Source organism: Arachis ipaensis, chromosome B01 (assembly GCF_000816755.2).
Source record: "Arachis ipaensis cultivar K30076 chromosome B01, Araip1.1, whole genome shotgun sequence".
NCBI classification, from domain to species: Eukaryota; Viridiplantae; Streptophyta; class Magnoliopsida; order Fabales; family Fabaceae; genus Arachis; species Arachis ipaensis.
Window position 1 is genome coordinate 34,422,585 of NC_029785.2, and position 8,069 is coordinate 34,430,653.

Below are 8,069 nucleotides of genomic sequence, written 5' to 3' on the forward strand. Positions count from 1 at the left end.
AAGAAATTGAGTATAATATAACAAAAAAAAGTCTTAAGATTTTAGCGGCAATAGTAATGGCAACTAAAAGTAAATAACATTACAATTTTAGCGTTATTTTTGGTGGCCATATAAATTGCAAAGAAAATGGTCGCTAATAGTTATATACTTTTTGCGGCCATTCAAAAGATCTTTACCGGCAAATGTTATAATTGCCGCTAAAATCTTTTAGCGACAAAGCATAAGACGGCTAATGTCTAATTTCCGAATGTATTATTGACTATTTTTATTGCCACTAAAAGCAAAATAAATGACTACTAAAAGTAATTTTTCTTGTAGTGAATAAATAATAAATTAATTATATTTGTAAGTTTTAAGTTTTTTTGTTATACAAATTAATTCAAAATATAGTAACTTATTCCTTTATTTGAACTTTATAAATAATTTTATTATTGATTATGGAATGCAGTTATTATCATAAAATACATACGATATATTATGCAATAATTATATTCGATTAAGAACACTAATTAAATTTCTTCTCTTTAAGTCGAGTTTTCCGCTAATAATATAAATAGCATAAGATTCTCAAAAAAGGTTAACGTTTTATAAATTATCTTGTTTCATTTTATTTATCCTTTGTGACACCAAATGACATTGTTACACCTTAAATGTTACTACCACAACATGGCGTACTTTCTTTTGGACTACTCTGATACAATTTCTCTCTTATCCCAAGGTGGTTTCTTCATGGATTCATTATTTAGTTTCTAGAAATTTGACCACATGGCCAGTTCGATCACTATGTATTGTCTAATCCTAGCCATCTGTCTTTACAGGTCTCATCTGTATGCGTATTCACAATCTCATTTGACATTATTTTACTTTTAAGACATTTTTTTCAAACAATTAGTGAGTTATTCGACAGATGATTATCGACATATAAAAAAATAAAAAAATATATGATAATATCACTTCAACAACATCACAATTAAAATAATATATTATATCATAGCAGTAAACAGAATGCACATCTGATCATTTTTTTATGAGAAATATCCCTAAATTCATGTTGATGACTGTGTCAACAGCTGTATATACATTTTCCAATGCTTTCTTCCTAAATCAGCACCATTTAATGCACCTATATTCGGCTGATAAAGTAATTGCAATGTATTTAGTTACTTGTTTTAATAGAATCAAGTTCAAATATCTATTACATCAAATTCAATATACTAAAGAATTCCTGAATAATGATAAATCTAATTTTATTCGATCGGCATGATATAGAAAATGATGGTCTTAAAATAATAAGAAAGAATAATTTTTTACTTACACTTTTTCTATGACTCAAACATCAAATAAAATATATTTTAAATGCACTATTTATAAACCATTATTTCTTTTTCCTATTTGTATTTATCCAATCCGTATATTATAATATGAAAGAAGGCAATCAAAATATCAAATATTATAACTTATAACTTAAATGCATTAACCAAATATATTCCTCTGGTAATTTGTTCACTTACTGTTAATGACTACATGACAAAACACGTTGATCTTTGTGCAACTTTGATGTGCTGTCTAACTAATAGTGTGACGTATCTTACATAGATAGTATGCTTACATAAATATTTCAGTTATATATACATATACATAACTATTATATGTCGAGAGAGTTATTGTTCTTTTAAAAAATGTGTGGGTTATTTATCTTTTATTTAATTTTTATTATCTTATTCATGCTTATATAACACCTTATAGCAACGTATATATTATAATATTAGAGTACATTATTATATATATGTATATTCCATCTTCTGATTTTGTATGTATATTTATATTTATTTAGCTCATAATATATGTATTTATAATATAGTATCTATCCTATGCTATACTGTCGTCTGATATACAAGAGACAAAATAATTTTTTCAAAACCAGTTTCCTTCCATTTCTCAGTTTCTTCAATCATTTCTTCTATCGATTAGATGGACATCTCATTACTACTTTTCTATATAAAGGAATGAAGTTCATTGCAATACTCCATGCACAACGAAAAAGCTTATAGTAATATCTATTTAGATTTCTTAGTGTTATCATATTCCGTTGTTTGTTTTAGCTCTTTCATGATGGTAGCCAATCTCGACTTCATCAAGGATGTGAATGATTTTCAAGGGGACAAACCTTGGACCCTTAAGATGAGACCTATTTGCAAGTGGAAGTTGCCTTCATTTACCAAAAAGCGGTTCGAACCATCTATGGAATTGGTCTTTATTGATCAGCAGGTAAGTACTAAATAATATATATATATATATTATATTCTATATATATGATATTATGACATGATCATTTATGGAAAGATATTCATTGTGCTAATTTCTCATTTTTTTAAAAAATTACATTTAACTATGTAGCCTTAGGTTCACGTTATCATTGTATGCATGCATGAAGATTACGTGATTTACATCACCATATATACACTTATTTTGTTGTTTAACCTAGGGGGATCGTATAATACTTATCAATGTCATCTATTTGACCCTATCATGGATGAGGGGAATGATTATGTTATAAGTAATTTGGCTATGGATGCAAATAACATTAAATTCAAGCCAACTAATCACAAATTTAGATTGATCTTCAAACGAGAGACTCGTGTTCACCCCGTGCATGACCTACCAATTCCACATGATTCGTTTGATTTTATATATATAGCTGAAATATTGTCTGAGACCAAGTATGATTCTAGACTCATTGGTATTGTTCTTTCACATTTCTCTTGGTTGGAGTAAATTATGAATTATCTTTTTTTGCCTTATATACTCTTATAACATATTCATAATAACACTTAAGTGCTATTCATGTCCAGTGTCATTTTTTTCATGTAGACTACATGGGATTGCTAACTGGGAAGACTGAGCTTCTTACTTACACTAAGAATGATCAGACTTCACATTATTTAACCATTCAGCTGGATGACCTTACGTATGTTATTCATCGTTTCGTTATTATTTTTCAATATTTATTTTAGGTTTTTTTTGGAGCCATATTAAGACTAATACCATTTTTACTACGCGTTACTATCAAAATATACTTACACTGGTTTACATATAATTTGCAGTAGCGATGGAAAAATATTGTGCACACTATGGCAGAGCTATGCTCGCCAATTGCTTTATCATCTCGAGAATCATCTAGCAACTGAATATATTGTTCTTCAATTTGTAAAAATGAAAAAATTTAATTGTTAATTTCTAAATTTTTCCATTTTTTATTTTTATTTGTATATGAATTTTATTTGTTAGCGCCTTAAGTTTGTCCATATTCTTTCCAATCCTATATAATAATATGTTATGGATGTGTGTGGGATAAACAGGGACCATGACAATCTCGAATACAAACTACACAACAATAATGAAGGTTAACCTTGATTTGGATGTGGTCAAAAAATTTAGATAGAGGTTACCATCATGTTATATATTTATGGGTAAAGTATATTTTTTGTCCCTGAAGTTTGCCAAAAATTTTAACAATACCTCTAAGTTTTATTTTGTTTCAATTTTGTCCCAAAAATTTTCGATTTGCATCAAATATACCCCTAACGACTAATTTTTCAAAAAATTTAATACCGATTCAACAACAATTTCATAAGAACACCCCTTCAACACAAGCAAATCAAGCATAATTTTCATGCATTATTGTTAGATTGGTCTTAAATTTTTTGAAAATTTAGCCGTCGAGGGTATATTTCATACAAATCGAAAACTTCTGGGACAAGATTGAAACAAAATAAAATTTAAGGGTATTTTTGAAACTTTTGCTAAACTTCAGGGACAAAAAGTATATTTTACCCTATATTTAATAAAAAAATTAAATCTTTATTCACACCATCTCATAAACGGTTTGTATTAATTATGAACAAGGGATTTGGAATTTTATATTGCGCTAGGGTGCTCCACTTGAATAGCGGAAGGTCTCTCGATGTTACTTCTATAAATCATCTTTTTACATATTCACTAGTTGATGATTTGTTGAACCTAACTAAATTTTCGAACGTTGTTGGTATCAAAGAAACAAAATAGGTTTCAACTCCCTTTAAATCTCCCTATTAAATACACCCTTCACTTATTTGTATGGAGATTTTAATTCCACGCATGTACGGATTGCTTATGGTCAATTGCCATGCAGAGATCATGCTATGTTACTCTTGGAATTGTTAAGCAAGTAGAGACAAAATATAATTGGTGGTATAAAGGCTGCAAAAAAATATTTTTAGGGTCATGAGACACTAGGTGATCAGTTTTACTACGAAAAATGTGATACTTACTCTAATGAATTTACTACTAGGTTCGTACATTATTTTAGTGCATCTATTTCATATACTGCCCCGGTCTTTTACTACCCACAATTTCAAGAGAATCTTATGTCATTAATCTTGGGATGTAGCACTGAACTGTTCGTGTCTTATTAGATATTGCCTGAAATTGCGTGTACATGCCGGAATGGGTGATGCGTCCTTTGTTCTGTTAAAAAATGCAGCTGCCAGTTCCTTGGCATCTCAGCTGCTGAACTCATATCATCAATCTCAGAAAATGTTTGCATCCTTACTATGTTTATAATATTACCTTATTGTTACATTCTTACAAGGATTTTTATTCTAACCTCATGCTATAGTGTGACATGGACGATGCCTATCCAAGTAAGTTGTTTGCCATCAAGGAGAAGCCATTTACTTTAAAAGTGTTTGCAAAGTTGGAAAATCTCAGTTCATATCAACCCTGTGTAATAACTATATCCAGGCTTTGCTTTGAGCCAGACATTCTAGCTTCGTTTGTTGCTAAGTGCAACATAGATATGGTATATACCAATTCACATGCAAATAAGCCAATCAATATCATATTTACACCCTGCCAAAATAATGTTACATATTTGTTAAATGGACCTTTCAGATTGACGTGCTGAATTTTTGTTTCTGAAATCGTTTCTAATTTAGGCGGTCATTGTGTACAATGAAGACAAAGTAGAAGAAGGTATTATAGAAGAGGATATGTTAAAAATGGCCATGATTTCTTCGGAATCGGAAACCCATCCTTCGTCCGGAAACAAGCAAGGCATGTGTGTATCCAAGGCTCTCCAAGTTTGCTAGACTCCAATAAAAACAAATGGGTTCAGTCGACCCCAAAACATCAACCAACATAAATCCTTCCGTAGTGAAATGCTTTATTGTTGATTTCCAAGCATCCGCTAAGATGATTAAGATGGATTCATCACATGGTTGTGACGAGGAAGGTGATACCAAGTAGATTTATCCATGTCTTTTAAGACAAATGACTCGGCAATTTTGGAATCTTCTATCATTTACTTTACTGCTTGTTTTGAGTTTATTACGTTAAATAAATTAAACACATGCCTGTTACCTTTGATGGTCCATCACGCGTGTTCGTTTTCTGTTGTATGCTTCATAATATAACACTACAAGAAAAATACCCATTCAGCCACGCTTTTTTAAGCTACATTTAAAAAGCGTAGCCTATTCTATGAATAGGCTACGCTTTTATCCGTGTTTCCTTTTTATAGGAGAATAGGAAACACAATTGTGGCATCACTTAAAAAGTGTCTCCTTAGATATTATAAAGATCACTTATAAAGTGTAGCCTTATCTTGATATCTATTGGTACACACTTTTTTAATCAAAGGGTGCGCTTTTGAAGAGTAATCTGTTCCATATATTTTGGGTGCGCTTCAAAAATGTTTTCTAATGTAAGAGCGCCAAATACCCATACACTTAGTAAATTTTTTGTTTCATTTTCATCGTACCCTGCACACCCGCGCTTCACCATTCACCGCTTCACCCTACATCGGAGAAGAAAGGGTTTTGCCACTTCATCCTTCACCACTCACCTTCGCCCTTCTCCATTCCCCGTCACCCCTCTTCTCCACCACCACTTCACCTTCGCTTACTACTCACCGCATCTTCATTGTCTTTGTGCTCACCGTCGCCGCTCACCCGCGTCGTATCTGCGCACACCGTCACCGCTCAACCTTGTCGTCTCTGTTCTCATAGTTGCCTCTCACCCTCGTCGTCTCTGTTCTCACCGTCACCGCGCTGTCACCATCGTGGTCTCTACGCTCATCATCGTCGTCTCTGCGCTCACCATCGTCGAGAAGGTATATATATTGGTTTTCATTTGGTTCTGAAATTTGGGAGGTTTAGGGTTCCGATTTTAGGGTTTTTTAATTTGGAGATTTTAGCTTCTGAATGTGTATTGGCTTCTGAAATGGCCTTATCTAATTTAAGAAACACATTGTTTGTTTTTAATTTAATTTAACTATTTTCCTTGATCATTGTAGAAATGAAGAACTAACTTCAAATATGGTGGCTTGATGCGGCTGATTGTGCTGATTTTAGGTCAGGATCCAAAGAACTCAAGGTACTCATCAGTCCTCCTTGTTGTTCTTGTTGCTCTCTATGTGTTTGTGAAAATGCATGTGTTGTTTCACGAGTGTTGATGTTTCTTACCATTTCTCTAACTTCAAGAAAATTTGATGAAGTACTCATATGCATAGCTTGTTTTGTAGAGGTTCTTATATCTGGGAGTGTTGCTTCCGTGTGTATGCTGATTTGTTATTGTTTTTGTTCGATGATATTTTGGTTTGTAATGTGAGTCTTTAGTAATGTTGGAACTTATATAGTTATATAATTTTGAGATTTGCTTCATGTTTTTATGAAATATGATCCAGAATCATGTATGTCTATTTGAAACTATGAATACAAGCCTTTCTAAAAGTAAGTGATTCTGACTCCAAGTTCTGTTACATTGAACATTAATCAAAATAAGCCCCTAAACAATAATGATATATTTGAGTGATTTCATTTTAAAGTGTCAGAGTATAATTATAGTTATACTTTATTTTAAAGTGATTTAATGCAGTCATCTAATTTGGAGCTACTTCAAAGTTATCAAGAGTAGTAGTACATATAAGACGTTTTTATTTTCCTTCTATTTTTCAATGCTACTTCATTAATCATAATAGTATTTTCCAATCCTACTTGATTTATTCTTTCTAAAGTTTCATTCTTTTAGCATAGTTACAATAAGTTATTGTTTGATTATTATGATAAATAACTCGTTTTACATTTCACTGTGCAGTTCTTGAGTTATCCTATACTTTGTGATATTCTCATTGAGGAAGACCAGAATGTTTGGCAAATGGCGTGAACCTTATTTAACATTTTAAATGGAAATCCAGTTCCTCAAAAATGATCTTATTTTGATCATGGTGAATATTATCATCTTTGCAAACTAATTGCTCTTAGTAGTTGACCCTTGACATTCATTTCAGTTGGATTTGAAGGATGCTGAGAAGCTTGTTGACCTGCAAAGTAAAAAATCCATACATTTTAAAGGCCAATTCACTTTTTCTGGTAAGAGTTTCATGAATTGGTTGATCTCCCTTATAGAATCAATTGCCTTTAAGTTCTAAGAATTATTGGAGCCTTGTTAAAAGCAAAGCCAACAACAAGACAAAATGGATCATTCTTCATATTATAATTCTTATTTTGTTTTCCCTTTTATAATAGATTTTTGTTTGCCTGATCTATTCTCTATTCTTTCTAAGCTGTATTGTCTTCACTTTTTGTCTATTTTGTGGGTTATGGCTAATTTTGTTCGCTTAATTTCCTTAGGTTATGGGAAGAATAACTGAAGATGGGAACAGAAACAACTTATGTACACTTATATTAGATAGTTCTGATTCATAAGCTTTTATTCAATTCTCTAATTATTTATGGCATAGGATCTATTAATATTCAATAATTAGTTTCATGGTTTGATTAATCATTCAATAATCAAATCTGGTTTTTGTGAATCTACTTCAAGTTTTAGTTTAAATTTCACACTTAATTTAATTCTCGTATAGATGTAATTGAAATTGTAATTATATTTTGCTCTTTGCTTAAGAATTAGAAGCTGCTGAAATCTAATGGCATGATTATTAAGAAGTGAATAAAGTTATAAGTGAAAGCTTTCAGTTTTTTTCCCTTTAGTCCAAAATTTCATATGTGAAATTTGTTCTTGTAGCACTG

The 8,069-nt window shown here is 31.4% G+C and overlaps 2 long non-coding RNA genes across 10 annotated transcripts in view; both read left to right on the forward strand.

Moving 5' to 3' along the window:
• LOC110269409 lies at nt 1,888-3,353 on the forward strand. Its single transcript, XR_002358305.1, has 3 exons — nt 1,888-2,268; nt 2,872-2,968; nt 3,105-3,353. It is a non-coding gene; the product is annotated as an uncharacterized LOC110269409 (long non-coding RNA).
• LOC107628668 overlaps nt 5,706-8,069 on the forward strand; it is a 4,109-nt gene continuing 1,745 nt past the window's right edge. The window contains exons 1-4 of one of the 9 annotated variants that reach the window (XR_002360094.1): nt 5,708-6,151; nt 6,335-6,414; nt 7,135-7,264; nt 7,328-7,713. This is a non-coding gene — a long non-coding RNA (uncharacterized LOC107628668). Of the gene's footprint in view, nt 6,152-6,334; nt 6,415-7,134; nt 7,714-8,069 lie in introns of all 9 variants that reach the window. The other 8 variants (XR_002360099.1, XR_002360093.1, XR_002360098.1 and 5 more) reach the window with 8 other exon arrangements.